Source organism: Centropristis striata, chromosome 6 (genome assembly GCF_030273125.1).
Source record: "Centropristis striata isolate RG_2023a ecotype Rhode Island chromosome 6, C.striata_1.0, whole genome shotgun sequence".
Lineage (NCBI taxonomy): Eukaryota > Metazoa > Chordata > Actinopteri > Perciformes > Serranidae > Centropristis > Centropristis striata.
In genome coordinates this window covers 10063132-10083409 of record NC_081522.1, presented here as the reverse complement: position 1 = coordinate 10083409, position 20278 = coordinate 10063132, and the positions used below count along the sequence as shown (strand labels likewise).

Here is a 20278-nt window from a genome sequence, read left to right as displayed (position 1 = left end):
TTTTGATTGCTTTTCTCTCTTGATAGTCAGGGGAGGACTTTGGCGCCTGGCCCACTCCCGCTGTCATTTGTGTTGGCAAGCATCGCACTTGTTCACAGAAAGCTTGAATCAGATTTTAGTGCTAAGGCTGCAGAAAGCACAACAGAGATGGAGAGGGGGGGAAACTACAGTCTTTTATGCACCCATGCCTTTGTGTATAGCAGGAGTTATTTTTCTGTGTTCATCAACAACACCTCGTACCATTTCAAAGCAGCAGCGTTTACAGCATTCCCTAATGCTTAAGGGAAATGCATTAGTCCATCTGTTTTAGTATTACACAAAATCTTATTCGCTTTATTATTTACACCACTGTTCATGTATCCAACCACTTTGTGACTTTCTTCTTTTGTTCTATAAAAGGCAACCTCAGGGATTGATGATAACAAATTGTAAACTGGCACCTTCTCTACGGGAAGCGCTATCTCTGCTGTGTGTTTTTTATGTGGATAAAATGATTCTAAACATGCAACTTATTTTTATGTGCATTACATCTTAATTATGAAAATCGGAAAAACATGTTTTGCATGCAAAAAACCTGCATGGTATCCCCGGTGCAGTGTGGATGCTAAACTGAGGTTGCTGTTTCTGTTTCATGTGCCTTGATTTGGAGAAAGATCTGTTTTTAATGCAGTATTTTTTTTGCCCTCTCAGCTGTTTTGGAAAATGTTAAAGGAATGTTTGCTGCAGAGGCTATAACCAGGTGAGTTGCAGAGAAACTAAGACTGTATCAGCAGGAGCAGATGCAACTAAGCCAAGATGAAAAGCGCAATTAAATTAATTACTCCTTAACAGATCAGGATCAGTCACCAACTGGGCCTTGAGCTTTGCCTTGGTCAAAGTCTTAATCTCTTATTAGTTCTGCTCGCCCCATCCCACTTCTAAAATCCCATCCTTGGCTGCAGTCTGCTGTGGACAGAGGCACTCCCCCCTAACTACCACAAAAAAAAGCCCCAGCGTAAGCATTTATTCGCTGCTCAGTCTTCGGAAAGTGCTGCAGATGCATTTACGGAGAGAGCAACTGCAGCTGAATTAACCAATCTGCATATTCAGGGCCTGTTAGAGGGAGATTGCTCCCGTGTGTTGAAGGCGTGGAGGTGTGCGAGGGTGGAAGCAGAGGGCCGAACCTGAGTGAGACACACCACAAGTGCTGTGGAAAGAGACAGAGGGAGGGAGGAGCAGCGCGTGGGGGGTGGGCGCAGGAGATTTATCACGACTAACACTGTAGGAGGCCTTATTGGAAGGAGGGGGAGGGGGGCAGCAGCTGATTTTCCTTTAGGTAAGACAGGTCTGTTATGTAAGAACAGAGACGAATGGATGATTTTTTTTTGTTCTATAGGTGATAAGCCACGGGGGATGGTTGGAGGTGATGGAGGGGTTTGTATGAGGTGGAGGTGGCCATGTATGATGCGTGTGAAGGTTGCATGTGGAGGGGATAGCAGATGTTGGGTATGTTTCTGGAGGCTATGACTCAGGAGCAAGGTCTGCCTATGTGTCCTCTGATGGGACATATGGCAGGTCACTGTAGGCACTCTGAAGAGTGTAACATTATGTCACACATCTTGTAGTAACATGTTGACTTTACAGCCTCTGCAGCTGCAAAAAAAACCCAGGATAATTGGTATGTATATATATATACATACCATGCATATAAAATGTGTGGCTATTAAGTGTGGTTACTGCTAAGTTTTATACATCAATAAGTCACGATGCCCTCAGATGGATTTCTTGTAGCTCTGAGCTCGATCAGAAATGCCCTCTTGTTCATTTCTTAAAGGATGCTAGGATTATAAACAGCACAGTCCTTGGTTGTCAGCGGAAGATTTGAAGAAAATGACTCGTGCTTCTGAATTGTTTTTATGGTCGGGCTCGTGTCTCTCATCTACAACAAATCATGTTGAAGAGGGAAGACTCAAAGCCCACATAAATCCCAACAACTCTATTGACTTTCCCGCATGATTTATGTCACAAGAAGAGACCTGGACAGTAAGCACCATCAGCAGCCGAGGATTAGTGAAAATGTAACACTAAAACATTGCCAGGCATAATATTTTCCATTCCAAAAATACATTCTATTTATACCAACGATAATTAGCTTTCATTATAATTTCGGCTTATTTTTTGGCTTTTAAGGAGGACTTGACGTCCATGTTATTTCCCCCCATTTGAGCACTTGAGTGTGGGGTCAAGTGAAGGACAACCAGCAGCAGAATGATGTAATGTTTGTAGGAATCAAGATGGTGGCCATGGTGTGGAAGTCAAGCATGAAGAATGAACCACTGGGAAGGTTGTCCCAAGACAAGTTAATCAATCGCTGAATGTGATGCTCACAGTTGTGGTCGCTCTGTAGATTACATTGTCTGCTGATTGATTATCATGAGATGAGCACGTTCTGTTGTGAAGTGATATTGTGTTTACTCAAATGAAAAAAACACTAAGATTTACTTGTGTTCATCTGCCTCTGTGTAACACTGTTATAAAATATCATCCAGTCATGGACATGTCTTTGTTAATACCCTGAATATTGTTTATTTATTTAATTTTTAAACTATTAATCTGATGATCACTCTCTTGATTAATTGTTAAAAGGTGGAGTCAGTGATTCTGGAGAGAGATTGTTTATATGCAACATATCTATATGAACAAGTTCATGTGATATTTATGAGAAATTAAAGCCACGGTTCATGTGATATCTTACAAAATATGACTGTACAATTAAACATTGTGAAACCGTCACACGGTCACAATTCACACGGTCACAATTCACACGGTTGCTTTTTTAACATTGTGATATGAAATTACTTGGTTAGGTTTACCTACAAAAAATACTTAGTTACTTTAGTTAGGTAAAGGCAATAAAACTACCTGGTTAAGGTTAGGAAAAAGATCAGAGTTTGGGTTAAAATAACCATTTCTGTTCATAAGTACTGGACACAGTTACTAAGGTGATGTAGATAATGTGGACTGTTACGTATCTACATACAGAGGTTAATTTACAGATTAAGTTAAAATAATATTGAATTTTAATTTCAAGCAGGATATGAACACCAGTCTTTCGGGTCAAAGTCTGCAGTTTGTCTGAAACCATCCACCACCCTAAATGGCCTATTGTAGTGTTTATTTTGCATCGCCTGACTTCCTCCTTTCATCCCGTCCCGTCATAATTACTACGAGTGTATAAATTTAAATCCACTAGAGGTCACCTTCTAAGAGCAAAGGTGTTCTACTGGTGTTCTCCTTCTATGAGCTATACTAAGCTTTACCTTCTGCCTATTTTGTAGGTTATCTACAAAACTGAGTGCATTACTCTTGCGTACTTGTAATTTTAGACTGTGAATTAGAACAGCCTCTGATGTTCAAACTAAATCTAAATAATGTATATTTTAATTATTGTCTTATTGTTTCAGTTCTCCTATTGTCATTAAGATAATACCACAATTCAGTAACTTTTTCACTTCTAGTTAAAATAAAGCAACATGCTCTGTGATGTATTAAAGGTTATTATTAGTCAAATCACACAATATCAGTTCAAATCTTGTGAGATTTAACCCCTCATGAAAACAACAGAGCTCCATTAATGGTTTAAAGAAATATACACACAAACATATTAATGTAGGCTTTTTGGATTTTTCTTTCCTTCCTTCATGAAGCCAAAATGTTGATTCTGTGTTTGACGAATGAATGAAAAGAGGAAGTGTGTGTACATGTTGTCTGTGTGTGTGTGTGTGTGTGTGTGTGTGTGTGTGTGTGTGTGTGTGTGTGTGTGTGTGTGCGTGTGCGTGTGCGTGTGTCACGCAGCCTGCTGTGTTGCTGGACATGTACAATGTGTGTCGATGCCCAGGGAGGCACCATATGCTGCTTAGACTCAGGAGCATCCCATCACGGCGGACCCGTGGGTGAACAACCCCGGCTCCTTCTTGTGTCTCCCTCCATCAGTTCACGGGTGCATCATCAGCCAGCAGGGGTTGAAATCACGCAGATCCACTTTCCTCATGCTTGTTTTCACGCCACCATGAATAATTCTTCATATAGATTTGCTCTTGCAAGGCTGTAGACAGTCAACGCAAGATAAATAGTGTTCAGCTGAAGTCCTGCAGAGGGCAGAGTTTTACTACCTTTATGTGCAGGAACACACTGAAACATCCATGTTTGCATAGATGACACAACACAGAAAGGAGGGGTTGGATGTGCAGTTGGGATGTTGGGTTTGGATGTTTAGCTTTTGATAAAATGTTGACATACATATGGGAAAAAAACAGTGTATAGTGCAGCTGCTACAATGGAAAGAGTTGAGGACTCTTGATGCTCATGTGGTTGGTGAAGTCAAGCAGGAAATTATTCAGTTTAACCTCCCACTGATCTGATGTGTTGCATAGGGGGCACCCTTGCACAGCTCCCTCTATTAAAAGAAAAACCAACCATGGTTTCTTATTGTATTTATCAATGAGTTCACCTGTAGTTGTGATCAAACTAATTTCCACTTGAATTGAGGAGCGGTGGAGATTTATGGCATTGTCTGGCTTCTCTCCGCAGTGCGGTAAATTACCTCCGGGTGATTTTTCTCCCTTTTTCTTCCCTGTCTCCGTTACCCCCCATCACCTGCCCTCCACAATGCCCCCTCGGTCTGGTCCGAAGGGAGCACCTGATCCCGCACCACTAAGACCTCTAATTGCTTTACTCTCATCCTGAGCGAGGGTGGTCTCTTGGGGGAAAATCCATGAATAGACAACCTCTTATGAATCCAAACTAATTTAAAAGTCTGGTTGATGGAAAATAAAAAATACAGCCACTTCATTAATTATTTATCTGGTGGGTCACATCTTGGGTCACATTGACCTCATGTTTGTCCCTTGGAATAATTTGACAGAGCCTATTTCCTGAAACCTTTATAGTCTAAAGAAAATTGAAAAACAACAGTCATATCATGACAATGGATCTGAAAACTTTTCAGGGAGTGCCACAGACCCCTGTGGATCCCCAGACCTCACTTTCAGAATCACTGGCAGATAACATTTTTAACCAAGGTTAATTTAGTTAGTTAGTAATTTTTCTGCTCAAAAAAAGGGCCATAACACGTCACCAAATACACAGTAAGCACATAATAAAAAGTGACATTCTCATACATATGGCATGACCTTATAAAATAACAATATTTACATCACATTGCAGTCATTTCTGATGTGTTGCATATGTGGATGTGTGCATGTTTATGTATTCTCTAACTCATGGCAGTATGTGCATAAATGTATGAGTGTGCGCATGTAGTCTTTATAAGTAATGTAGTCTTTATAAGTATGTATGTTTACCTAAGTGTATTTGTTCCTCTATCTGTGTGTTTGTGTCGATGTGTATGATCACAGATCATTGATCACAGGTTTGGTTTTGTTTCAACTCGTGTTTCACGTTTTCATTTAATGATTTGAGATTCAATTTGTGTTGTATTTCCGTTGGTAGAGCATTCTAAAAATGATAATCATTTTACTGAAAAAGATGACTGAACAAAAGTAGTTTTGAGCATTCCCACCCTGCAGTTGCCACTTGCTGATCTAGCATTTGATTTTGTGACATACGGACAGAATACAGCTGGGACGAGAGGCACACATTAAAGATTTGATCAAAAGACACTTGAAAAAGGTGATACAGCTCTGATTCTTGATTGTAAAAGCATGTTATATCATGTGTTTTTATAGATCATTTCATCTTTTAGACAAGTGAGTCTCCCTGGGCTTATGTGAGAAGAGCTGTAGAGTATTTGTGGTTAATTAACATAGATGATTAATCTCTTGTCTCCATTTCCAGCTGTTTGTGAGATCACAATTGGATTGATCAGGATCCAGCTGCTTGAGCTTTGATACCCCTCAAGGAATTCAGCTTTGTGGTTAGTACCGCAATACGATCAAAATAACTCCTAACTTACCATTCTGCAGTTAAAGACCTCTCTGTCATACACGTATCCACATTAACTGATTGGAATTGTTCATCTTTATTAGCATTAGTGCTCCCCTCCTGGGATAAACATACTTAGGCGATTGCTTCTTTGCGACTGTACATGATGCTGCTGTAGTTTGATCCAGAGAGGATTTGGACGTTGGTGGCCCGTTGTCACATGATCCCCAGGGCGGGGGATGTGAGGTCATTTCATGTCACCTGATATGTCTGAGCTCTCTGCTGTTGGTGGGAAAAATGAGGTGGAGATTATAGGTTCATTTGAGGAATCTTGAAAAATATGTATTTCCTCCCTGTACATGGGCTTTGAATTTATATTATGAATCGTATGCATCAGTGAATCCAGATTTGTGCTTTGTCCATCAGATCCTGTTTTCATAGTCTCCTTTTGTTACTGACTGTAGCTCAACATCATTACTGTATGTCACATCATGAATATCTAGCTTTAAGGTGGGACTGTTGCTACTTTTCTGTAGCATGTTATTCTTAATTTGATGATTTATATTCAGTTATTTCATTGCAGCATTCCACTGCAGTCAGTGCAACACAAAAAATCTAAAACATGGATCTCCTGGCAGTTGACGATCTAATTGTTAATAAAATATATAAACTATAATTCAATTTGAACTACAAGGAAGCAAAACACAAAGAGCAAAATGAGTCCTCTGCAAAATCTAGTTGCTTTAGTTGGCCCTTACATAAAAGCTGAGTACATAAAAGCATAAAGAGCAAAGCCAGCTGCATTATTATCTGTATTTTAATGCAGAATCTAAATGCAATACTCTGGATGAAAGACAAGATAGTTCTTCTTTTGTGGGGCAGGTGTTAGAATCACATACTGTAAAACCAGCTGCTAATAAGCTGGACAGAGATCAGGAGGCTGCAGCCAAAGTCTGTCCTGCATGGTTCAGCTGCATTTTACTGCTGTACGTCCTCAGCTCTGCTTCGTCGAGGTCACACTTCAGTCCTCCATAAAGCACCTTTTGATAAGTGTCTTTTCTAACTGCTGACTTTACAAGATATCTCAAGCTTGCAAGATCATAGACCCTTGTCTTTTTCCTCAGCTCTGAATGTGCTGCACATAATAAACGTAATCGTGAGGCATTATGACACCTTGTGTAAGGAATTTCTGTCCTGAACAAATGGGTTGGCTGTCAAGGCGGTGTGCTGCTTTCTCATGCTAGAGGTCAGTGATACTGACAGAGGACAACACAGAAATCACAGAAACACAAGCCTCTGTACAGTAGCCAGCTCACTCCCTTATGAGATTACATTGATGTACTCCAATTTGTAAAACCAAAGACTGGATAACAAGATAAGAAGCGCAAAGTTTTGAGTATCATCTTGCAGCTTTGGCAACACAGCCAAAGTCACATAATATCATCTATTCCTTCACACTGCTATTGGACAAATGCATTTATTTTCCTCTACTGCAGTGCTATGTTTAACGTCTGTCATGTCATTTGATAGCTGCAGTCATTAAAGCTCATAGATAGCCACGTCAACCTTTGCTTAGTCGGCTGTTTTCCTGACCTGTGCAGCTGAGAGGTGACTCACTCGCCGTCAGGGGCAGTGCACTCTAAAAGCCAACCCGCTGTGAATTTGTAATTTGCTTTTCCACTCGTGTGATTTGTTCCTGCAGTTATACTCCGGTTTGGATCCTGTATGTGCGTCTAAATGTGCTGATGGGGGGGTGTAGGTGGTGGTGGGGAGAGGGGCTGTATAATTCTGTTGCACGGCATGTGAAACTCCCTCTGTGCTGTTGGAGCCAGTGATGCAAACACTGTCGTAGCATTAACAGAGGGTATTTCAAGGGCTTCAACAGAGATACATTAAGCAGCATAAGCTCACATCAGAGCCAATTCAATCACATGCAAAGTTTACATTCAGGCATTGCCAGAGGGGATGAAAGCTTGCTTCCATTTTTCTGCTTCAATACTTTTTCTAGTTTTAATACTGAAATGCACGATAACTAATGCTGTCATCTAACCATCATTCATGCACAGTCACAGATACAATCCGGAGATATTGACAAGGGTTTGCATGTTATTGCTATCACTGAGGTGTAACTCACAGATACATTTACTGTTTTTGAGCAGTTTTCTTGTTCATATTTATGACCGCTATTCATCATATTGTGTTTTTCCACAGGATATATATGACTGCCCTTGTTTATCTTATTCTTATGACCTTGTCCAACTCGCATTCTTCCATTCAAGATGCCCCCGCCCCCCCCTTCTCCTTCAGATCCTCCAATGGAATCTGCGGCAAGTCTCCCTACGTCAGCAACATTGCAGGACCTCTGTGCTCCTCCGGCATTACATTCAGCCCCTATCTTCTCCTGCACTCATTAGTGCCAGAGGTAGAGGTGACAAGAACGGTCACACAATCTCAAAGTGATAAAATGCACAACAGAAGGTGCTGCAGAGATTTAGGTACTTCTGGAAAAGCCAGCACAAAAACTAAAGTGCATGCGATGGAGTCTTAAGAGTGGAGTTTGGTGCAGTGCACAATTTACATTCTACTGTATATTGATTAAATCTGTATACCCCATGGGAAGGAGTATTGAGCATCCTGACTGTAGGGTGGATTTTAGTTCTATCCTCTGCATTTTAAATGGCTTTATGCAGCATGTCATTACTACTTAAGTAGCCTACCTCAGCTTTCCCCGTTAAGAGTTTATGTTTGCGGTAGTTAAAAGTGATATCCAGATAGATTTTTTTTTCGCACCGTCTTTCGCATTCTGAACAATATAACATCAAAGTGAAATATTTTCCACATTAAGCACATCTAATCTTCATCCTCTGCAGCATATTTTGCAGAAAGCTATATATTTCTTTTAAAATAAATGGCTGTTTTCCTGAGTATGCACATAAACACACAGATGGGATAAAACATATTGTCCTTGTCAAGTCCTATGTTTCAAAGGATGCCTTCTCAATCTTTTTTTTTAAATTTAAACTGATAAATCAATGTTGAGATTTGCCGAACATGACGTTAAAAAAAGAAACACATGACACAACGTTCTTGTGTCATGTGTTTCTTTTACATTGACATACAGCTAATATGCATCTGGATATGAAGCTATGGGTGTATAGGTAATAGAATTAACAGGATATCTACTCTATCTTACTGTTGAATGTTTATACCAGGTGTAAAAAAAAAAATCTGTAGTATACTTTGTGAAAGCATACAAGTATCTTTAGAAAGTCTTAGTTTGCAGTACTGCTCTACATCTGTTTGAAATGTATTGTGCAGTTTATTAAAATAATCAAATAAAGCCAAAATGATAGTACAAAAACAATATTTATCAACCCTCTGTTAAGGTGCATGGGGTAGCTTCACTCCCACTGCGAAATAAATAGCTCTCTCATCCTCACACAGATTTATTAGCTCTCTGTTTGATCAGGATGCTTGTTAAAAGCTCTTTAAAGATAAAATATGACCCCTTACGTCACATGCAGCAAAGGCAAAGCTCACAGTGCTTTGTGTGCACAACGGCCTGTTGCACTGCACTGCTGGTGCAATAGGGAAATCATATTACCTGGGATGGGAAGTTATTTCATTGGCTCATACAAAGTTGAAACCGAGATATTAAGTATTTAAGCTGCCTTGCTGCAATAACAGGTACTCAAATCTCTTTGTTTTAGTCTGTTCTTCACATTGTGAGGCGTTGTTCTTTGGACTATCTTTATAGAATGTTTGAACTAAAAAAAAATCAAAATCCTATCTTATTTATTTTTATTTATTTATTTTCTGATTAACTAACCAACAGCACAAAAGCAGCTGCCTAAAGGTGTTTTGTTGAGCCTAAAAACTGAAAAATAAATGAAAATAAATGAAAAAGATTCCTTGCGAAGCCAAATATGCATGCACATATATTTCTTATTTGCAATAATACGCCTATAGTTAATGTCAAGTTCTATCATCAATCCATAAATTAACAATAGTTTCGAATTATTTTATCCAAACTTACAATACCCTGAAAATGAATGTATTCGTTTACCATTATTATGGAGAAAATGTTGAAATTCCGCAGTGAGAATGCCATCATAGTGGGTGATATGCATGCATTGGGGCTCATCTATGAGAGCTATGCAGCAGACTCTTGTACATTTTTCTGAATCAGTATTTATTTAGTTAGGGTGTTTTTGGTATTAATTGATGCATTCTGGAATATATGACAGAATGATAACAGTCGCATCCATCCCTACAAATAGAGTGGACACTGCTGTGTTCACGACGAGCGGATAAAGCTTCATCTGTGTGTTCTCCATCCTCATCGTCGACCCGCTTGTTCTCACGCTGGAATGGCGCTTGATGATGCTGCTGCTGCTGCTGCTGCTGCGGCGGCTGCTGTGGACAGCCTCTCTGCATCCCTACCCCTCCCCCCGCGGACAAATCGGAATGGTTTCTTCCAGGCGAACCTGTCACTGTCACCGCGGCGGTGACGGCAGCCGAAGTGTGAGAGCAGAGGGGGGAGAAGGAAGGCTTCATCCACTGCCTGCCATTGCAGTGCGGCGGCTGCTGCTCTGGAGCCACACCAGGAACACCTTTTCATTCCTTTTCTGTAAGATTTTCACAAGCACGCCGTAAGGACCGTTGCTTTTACGAAAGGTGAATGGGTTTCCCGATCTATCCGTGAGTACGTTATGTTGTGGGGGAGTGTGTTTCGCTGACTGGATGTGTGTCCCTCTGCGGGTACGAGAAGCGATAACGGTGCAAGCCGAGGTAACTGAGCTACCTCACTGCTAGCGAACTGCATCTACGCGGTATGCTAAGTGGCTAGCCAGTTGCCCATCATGCTAACGTTATCTTCTCATAGAAAGCACGAATAACGGTGTCCATTGCCCTAGATTTCGCCGAGCTTGCGTAAGCGATGATTTTAAGTCACAAAATGCCTTGCGGTGGAGCTGTCATCCGGCGGACGTCAAGTGCGCGGAGCGTCCAGGTAACGTTAGCTGGGATGAGCTAGCCTAGCTGCTGGAACAAAATGTCGGCCAGCTAGGGGTTGATTTGACCAAGAGGGTATAAACGGGGCACAAGATAAATAAAGTGTCAGATCATAGGAGGCAAGGAGGGGGTGCTATCGTGAGGTCAGCTGCTAGAAATACGACATCGGGCTTGTTAAATTAAAGGGAAGGTCAAGCGGTGGCTCACCTTGTTTTGATGGTCCGTTCGTGAAACCAAAGTGGGTCTTTGGTGAAGCTAGGTAGCAGTTGGCTAATGTTAGCTTGTTAGCTGGCTTTAGTTTGGGGACACTGAAATACCTGCTTTGCCTGAATGTCTTGTCTATACCAGCTGCCTTATTAATGTCATGTCAGCTGTGTTTGGGGGCTTTCCGATGGGCTACAGTCGGGTTTTGGCTCAGTTTAGCTGATACAAGCTAACTATGTACACTATTTACATTTCTATACCAAGGGATGGACTGATGCTAACATGATCTAAAAGCACCTGTTGAATATTGACATTAGACAGTACCATTTTGTTATCGTTTTGTCAATTTTCTGCACACTGCCCATTTAATCTACATTTATTCGGTGTACAAAATTACAGTATGGTGTTATAAATAGAACATTATAATATCAGATACAAAAGTAGGCATTCTAGACATTGGGCTTTCATTTGAATTTCTTTACATTGTGAAATAGCAGGGGGAAAGTACATTTGACTGAACTAATTTGACTGCTGTAGTAAATAAAAAATGAAGGCACCTGCCTAGTTGGCCAAACATATCTCACAGCCAAGGTTTAAATAGCATATGTCCCCATGTGTCAGGCATTGAATATGCTCTTAATGTTATTAATGCCCTCCTCTACAATCAGGTTGTATTTATTTTGTGAATGGTATGATTGGTTGGTCCTGTCATAGAATTGAGTTGTCTCTGATTTGTCAGTTTTTATAGTGAATAACAGGCTTTGATTGTAAAGGATGCTAACAAAAGACTGTTTCAAGCAACCAGCAACATTACAATTCCTTAATATAACATATCTACAATACAAGATATAGGCATATGTTTAAAAGAAGTATGCTGATTTGTTGCTGCACATCTCTGTATTGGACTCTTAAAGAGCCTTGGTCTATGACTTGAATATGCCATCACTGGTCTCATGATAGTAATGGGTAATGGCAGCTGGGCAGGACAACAGATTCGTCAAGTGAACTGGGGGAGGCACAATACGGATACATTTGTGGCAGCCATTAGATGTTTCGTTGCACGATTAAACAGTTTTATTGAATAATTCAGAAGGCTGTGTTGTGCTGGGGATGTTTCTGGCAAGCATGTCGCCTGAGACCAAGAGAATATCTGCTGTTCAAGGGCAGCCATACATGTTGGCCTGTAAATCATGTTGACCTAAGCTGTCATGGGAGCAGCAGTCATCTGAGTCATCGTGGTTTTGGAAGGACAAATGTATCTGATATTTTGCCTACTTAAGTTAAATTTGACTGCTGTTTTGTAGTCCTGTGTATTTGTAGGAACTGTTTGGTATAAGGGGTTTATCCCTTGCTGGTTATATGTCACAACAGACATGCTAATAAGACTGTGTTAATGTCACATGTTGATATTTCTAATCCGTAGGTATACATGTTAATGCCAAACCAAGTGGCTTATTTGATTCATATGAAAGAGATCAAAGTAGATGTCCTCAGGTAGCTCTTTGAAGAGATTAATGGTCTGACTGTTTAGAGCGAGGCAGCCGGAAAACAATGCCAAAAAATGGTGGGAGTCTGTGAAGATAGCACGTGTTAGTGGTAGTGATAGCCTGGAGGTGCCACTAGAATAAAAAGGAAAATGATTTAATGAGATAGCCTGCACTATCCTGAAGTACTATGCTTACACCATGGATTTACTTTGTATAATTAGTATCATTAATATTTCCTATCCACTGAGAAATGTGAATTCAGACTGAGATGGACTTGATACTCCTTGTTTCACCCTGTGTGAGGTAATAGATCTAATCCTTTTATTTTTCAATTTAGGAGGAATTTCAGTTCTACATTACAGTCAAGTTACAGTACAGTTTAATTCTGTCCCCTTTCTTATGTCCACTCAGATGTTACTCTGCATGCTCTGTTGGCACAAGGGGAATTAATGGTGCCAATAGAGAAGTTTTTTTAAATGTTAACTTAAAAATCTCAGCATTTATAGATCATATGCTGTAACAATATTTTTTGTGTTGTGGTTTGGATACAACCAACTGTATCCATGGACAAGCTATAATTCATAGTAGATTGTACTGCACTTAGTGGTGGACCTCCTCAATGAGATTTTGTGGGTCAGGCTTTTAATAGTCGGTACCTATCTATCTTCCTTGGCTCGTTACGTGTATTATACTATCTCATTTTTAAGCTACTTTTTGGAGATGGTGTGAGTTGTTGGGAAGTTGATTGATGGGTGCTTTGAACATTGGAAGGTCATTGATGTGATACACGGCCAAGCTAAGACTTCCTAGCAAACACCTCCTTAAAAAATATGACTTTAAAGCCCATGTCCCCTGTGAACAGTAAGTGTCCTTGTTAACAAATGGCACGTTTACATTATGTTTATAGCTCCGGATATACAGAAGCTTGCTTAAATAAATCAAGTCTGTCGTAAATCCCTATTTGAAAGGAGTGTGGAATTATCTGGATGGAGAGGCTTGCAAAATCTCTCATCCATCACATTTCTACGTGAACCTCCTTTTTCTTCAAGTGCAGAACCATCCCTTATCATTACTGTTTTTCATTCGCTCCGTCATCCTCATTTCAATCACTGTGACGGAGAGGAGGCGGGGTGCAGGTCAGCGGCTCGGCTTATCAGCACATTCCTGCCCTCTTATGTGCTCTGTGTGGGGCACTGATAACTGCCATGGGGCTGATTGAGTTCAGGGGCTGATTTCCTGGTCCATGTGTTCAGGACACACTCAGGCTCTGGTTATGATCACTGACTCTAGCTGTGGAGTCTGGAAATAGACTCAGCTCGCACTGAGCCACTATTCCTGAGAGCAAGTATCGAAGGTTTCAATTTCATTTCTGTGTTTTTTTATCATATTGTTTTGCGAAAAAGGATCTGTAGAAACCAAAAACTAAAAGCAGATTCTTAAAATAATATTTTGGTTATAATTTGTTATTGTATGATTTGCATACTTTAAAAAATGGAATTATGTTTTTTAGAGCGCGACAGATATAATGGTTGACAGATATTATTGTCCGAAATTGGCCTAGCAAAAGCCACTCAGAATCGGTCCAAATGCTGTCTGATATGTGCTGTTATGAAAACTTTTTTACACAATATATATATTGCAGAAAATCTTGCTTGGCATGATTTAGAAATGTTGTGGGGGTTTTTTTTATTAGTTTTTTAAATAGTTGGTTTTAGCTAGTTATTTTATGCAAATTCTTTATTTTCTCAGTCATCATTTATAGAAATGGCTGTAAATGTATTGCACTTTGTATACTGTATAATAATTACTTATTATTATTATTTAGTAAAGTTTTATGTTACAGAAAGTAGCTCTCTGGGTTCCTTTGCAGAGTGGTGAAAAATCAGTGCACAACCACATACAAAAGGTCTATTTTCATTCCGACTCAAAAAATTGCTCTATATCAACCACCATATTGTTTATCGATGAAATTTCCCTCTAAAATCAGTATCAACATCAGTCTCAACAATCCCATATCGGTCGGACTCTAATATTTTTTACCTAAAGCGGATATAATCAATAACATAACATTTCTTGTTTTCAGTTGCAGCAGGCATTAAAAAAACCTTGTGGCTCACCACTCCAAATGAACGATAAAGTTGCTTCATAACTACTGTATTTAAGGAATGACTGCTATCAACAAGTTCTCACATCAACTCAAAAGCTGATGATAACAATGCTGCACCAGAGTAGCCCAAAAGTCAGTTATTGCAGATTCAGCATTAGTTGAAATGATTAAATGTGATTAAAACCACATATACTGTAATATTGCAACTCAGCCTGACCACTCATACTGGATTTATAGTAATTCTGCTGTTTTTCCCGACATGACTTTGGATTGTAAAACCTGTAAATCAAAAGAAAAGACAGCCAACAATAATATATGCCTTTAATAAAGCAGAATTTCTCTCGTCTGAGGATCGTGTACCTGGTCTACACTGTTTGACACAAAGTACACAACTTATGTCAGCATCAATATTATGATGGCTAATTTTGTAATAACAGCTCATTATCATACTGTCTAAACACAAATTTACAACAGCGAACGCGTGTTAATTGCAGTGTTGACAGTCATCTTCACTGTTTAACACATCAAATAAGGTTTGCCTGCTGGCTTCCTCCGTTGTTGGAGCTAAAACACAATAATTGTTGGTTTAATGTACTGCTGCATTGTTTCTTTGCGAAGGAGCTCTGTCAGGTTTGGTATCCAAGTGTTCAAGCCATCACAGAGTCATTTTATTCAATGTTTTATGTCCATTTGCCCGTGAGACTCATCCCACACAGATGTTTTTGCCACTCCAGTTACTTTCTGTCAAGTCTTTTTCCCCAGACAGGGCCACTTGTTTGACTTCTAAATCATTTATAGACAAAATATATTTATTTGGGATGAAGTTAGGTAAACCTAAAAATACAAAGAAATACAAAGTGTAGATACAAACATAAAGCAAAATGGAGAAAAACAATATAGTCAAACAGGTGTTTCAGTTTTAAAAGATGCTACAACTCAGTAGGAACAATACAAAAAAAATAAACACATAGTTCAAATATCTATAACTGAAACGTGAAATGTACCGAACGCTGGAAATTTTTTTATCATACTGTAAACACCAGCTCTTCCCCCTTAATATCTGAACCTTTATTTGATAAACATAGAGTAGAAGAGCTTTAGAGCTTTAATATTAAGTCCAAATTTGTTTAAATCACAACTTTTGTGATATTCTTGATAATTGAAGTAAGAAATGTGCTGGTAAAAGAAAGACAGCCCGAGCTAATGAGGAGGGACTATATTTATTTCTCAGAGGGTAATCACACATTTGCATTCTGTAGTCATAAATGTAGTACTTATAAAGAAGACATAGTAGTGTGGATGAACTGCTGACTTTGAGCAATTTGCAGCTTGGGTTCTCAACATGCCTCTTTTGGTTGATGTAGAAACTAAAATTTGGAGGCCGGTAGGCAGAAGGTGGTGGAGAGAGCAAAGTATGTGTGGAATCTGTCACTACTCTCGGGCTCTGCTCTGAGGGATGTAAATTTAACTGGTTTTCTCTGCCAGCGGTGACTGTCCGTCTGTCAGGCTTGTCCTGCTCGATCATTATCCCAACTGATAAGTGGGATGTCAGGACCCACATGGCCTTCGTTTGGTGTTAGGTTCATGTTTTACCTTGATGATGAATCTGGGGTAAATATTTGTAAAGACTCTTTTTGTGTGTGAAAGTCTGTTCGGCCTTGGATAAGATTGTGATTTCACAGTATCACAGGTTGGTTGTTTTGGGGGTATGGCTGCACAATAAATCTAAATTTTGACTCAATCACAATATTGATTAATGCAATATCCAAATTGCAGGAAGGTGTACTTTTTGTTAAAGGCAAAAAAGCATTCTGAGTTAACTATTGTGGTTCTGCAAGATGTCCTGGCCTACAATTTATATTAAACAGATAGAAGAACTATATTGTATTGCAATTTCAGTCAAAATAATTGCAATGCGATATTTTTGCAGCACAAATTTGGCATTATTGTTTTTCTTTTTTATCTTCCTACCTGTCATTTTTCCCTGTAGTTTGATGCATTTTGTCTCATAAACAAATCTGTAAGAGCACATGCAAATCCATTCTCAGCTGAGTCACCCATTAACTTTATCGGGATGCTCGTTTCAGTGGTCACTGCTGCTTTCCCACCTGCTCACAGAGAACAGGACATAGACGAGATATGCAAATGATGCCCTTATATAAAGACATATCTTTAATAACCGTCTCATAAATGTTAGGAATTTGATGTGGAACAATGAGTCTGTCACAGACAGTAAGGGATGTTTAAGTGCATGAGGTTGAGTAGATGGTTTATAGTTTAATGTTAAACTAAGACACCCTGAGCTGCCTTAGGTAGCAGCTGAGCGTGCTATGCATTAGGATGAAGTGCACAGAGAAATATTGCTCCATCTGTCAGTACTTTCTGTCATGCTCTTTCCCGTCTTTTCATTATGACTGAAACCAGAATTGCATTGTGAAGAAAAGGATTGCCCGAGCCTTTAATAACAGCCCTGTTTACCACATATTTCCTGTTGATTGTGAAGGTTAATGCAGTGCTTCATAGACAGCAAGGTATACCTCAGTATGTATGTGTTGGCACATACTGCTAATGCCTTAAGTTACCTAAGGATGAATTCAAATGTTAACGCAAGCATGCAGTATGCACCTCTTAAGAAAACACAAAAGTCTTAACAGTAATGGCATGAAATGATTCAACCACTATAATGAGTATAAACCATTCTGACAATTTGTCCAACCGTGTCTTCAAAATCCTGCTGGATTGGATGCAAACTACGAAGATGTTTTCCACTGGATGGAACAATGTTCTAGGATTTGTTGGCATTTTGTTGCAAACTGCACTGCAGTGAGCTATTTTCTTAATAATGCCCTCTTAGTTCACACATTGAAAACACCATTATAACTTGGGCTGTAGTCTGTACAATAATGAACATTTCCTAGAGGGGATAATAAGTGCGGGCTGTTGAGTTAATTCTCACATAAAGAAGCTGAACTTACTGAACTAATTTGAAAGGGTTGCAAAAAAAGAAACCCCACTAATAGTTGGGCTACTAACACTTTAGCTGCCCCACAAGTGAAGTAATTTGTCACCTCTGTTTTATATCATATTTTACTGAATAAGAAATTCTAATATATCAACTTGGACTTTGAGAAACTGGAATGACATTTTTCTTACTCATTTTTGACATTTAACAGACCAAACTATTAATCAAGAAAATCATCAGCAGATTAATTGATCATTAAGTTACTTGCAGCCCTATTGTTGGATATAATTATGATGTGTTGTCTTCAGCGGCAGTATAAAATAAAACAAACAGTAATAGTAAAAAAGTTTAATATCCTTACGCTTTGTTTATTAGTAACTGTCAGTTTGATGGTCAGTAATCCTCCTGTGGGATGTCACTGACATGTTCAGCATAATGTATTAATTTATGCATGCAATGCTGCAGCACACCTGGGGAGGAGGGGCGTAATAATCCTCCACATGCAAAGAGAATTGATGAATCCTGCTCCGGCTCAACACGGCACCTCAGGGGTTAAGTCCGATACAGCAGTTTACACTGCGGATGGATGTTCGCTAGTACAGAGGAGTCCCATGCTGTAGCGGAACTGCAGATCCCACACAGATCGCTGCCAAGCCAGAGGGGATTTGCTTCGATCCCATGAGCGTGTAAGGAGAGAGTTGGAGGGAGGGATACATTTTGAAGAAAGATGTTGGGAGAGGACGCAGACCTTTGCGGGGCAGAGGAAGCATTAGGGTGTAGCTGCGGGGTGTGTTTCTTAACCCCTCACCTGTGGTCGTAATTTCAGTTGTTCCAGAGCCAAGAAGAGAGAAGGGAGAGGAAGGCGGGGCAAGTCCCTCCTAGCACTGATTGGTGCGGTTGTGTACTGAAGCTGCTGATGTGCGTCTGCAGGAATCTCCTGCTGGATTTACTGAGGAGTAGCTGGCGTTTCGGAGACGCTTTTGTTTGTGTCGTCTGTAGTGACCAGGATGAACTGATGTAAGTAGCTCTGATCTTGTATGCATCCATCTGAATACTGAAGCAACAAATCAAAAAGATGAAGGGAACGAAGTGAAGTGTGCTTTAATGTAGCCTTTAAATAATGCAAGTCTTCTGTGGCTGTAATGGTTGTTAATTAAGTTTTATGTCAGAGTTAATAGGTTTCATCTGTTGACCTTCTTATCACTTGTGCATTGCTGCATCTCTCCCTCTAGCCCCCTCTCCTTTAGAGAGCCATAGTATAGTGTCTAACCATGTTGTATGTGCAGAGTGTCACTTATCTCTCAGGGGACCCCCCTGACTGCTGCTAAGGCATGGGCCCTCATTAGCATTTGAATATGTTCTCCGAGGCAGGGGATTTTTAGCAGTTGTCAGCACTCTCCAGCACATCGTTTTCAATTTCTGAAGTGATCAATCATCTTATTCTACTTGTTTGCTGCTTCACTGCCAGCAGCCACAGCGGAGTGTGATCCTGTTGTTGTTTTCTGTCTTTGGCCGCAGTGCAACTTGCACAGTGTCCTGAAAGTATCATTGTTTTGACTTGGCAATTTGTTCATTGCTGGTATGCTGTTCTCTTATTCAGTGTCATTCTCGGTTTGATTAAATGGTTGTATAGCATTGACTACTCAGAACTTTTGAACAAATGTGATCTGTTTCTGTCCCTGCTGGAGACTGTGCCTCATTTAAGTTTATTGCTGCTCTCATCATGTGGGGACCCATCTGTAGTTGGATTGTGGAAGCTAATGTCAGTCCTAAAACAAGGATTGTATCTCAAACTAAGATGAGAAATAGAATTCATAAAAATAAGATGAAATGTGGTTTTCTGCACCCTTTAATGGAAGAATCATACCATTATCATGTTTTATAAAATTATATTAAAGTAATTTTAAACCTTAAGTTTTGCTTTAGCTAATCTGCAGATTCGGTACTAAAAATGTCATTTAGTCTGCTACTCTGTGCAACATAAAGTCATCCAGAGTGTATCACAGCATCAACATTAAGCATCCTCTATTGCAATACTTTTTTTTAAATAATCACATTTTCACTGCACTGGCTCTGTTAAAGGCTTTGTGAAAATAATCTACCTCTCTTTGTTTTCCTCAGGCCTTACAGACAAATCCAACAAATGGGCACTAGAGAGCAAGGGAATGTATTCTCTATGCTTTATTGCATCATTTGTTCCAGTCAGTCCGTGGCATTTAATATAACAAGAGGTTATTAAACGTTCTCCAGTGTTCATGCTGCAAGTTTCCCTTAAATCACTCTGTTGCAGCATCACAACGGCAGAATTAATGAGAGCTATTTTTAGCTACTCTTGTCCCAGAGCGGTCAAAATTGAATAAGGTTCTGCCTCACCCCTAAACCATACTACAGCACAAAATCTATTCTCTTAGTCAGAGAATTGAACACCCCACCATACTGCCTCAGTTCTCACTTTGGAAGAAATATGCTTTTTGTTTTTCTGCTGAATAGAGAGTTGGGGAGCCAGCAGTCTTTAATTTTAATGATACTCCAAAGTGAATACAAAATGAAACGCCATCTTAGCTTCCCTGTTCATGGGTCGTG

General features: G+C 39.8%; 1 protein-coding gene across 4 annotated transcripts in view; it reads left to right on the top strand.

The window, feature by feature from the left end:
• Nucleotides 1-20278, top strand: part of tjp1b (tight junction protein 1b) — a 65400-nt gene that overhangs the window by 16218 nt on the left and 28904 nt on the right. Inside the window, exon 1 of one of the 4 annotated variants that reach the window (XM_059335934.1) lies at nt 10462-10599. The exons of 1 other annotated variant lie outside the window; for it this stretch is intronic. The gene's annotated coding sequence lies outside the window, so the exon portion shown is untranslated. Of the gene's footprint in view, nt 1-10461; nt 10624-20278 lie in introns of those variants that run through there. 2 more of the 4 variants (XM_059335935.1, XM_059335936.1) reach the window with 2 other exon arrangements.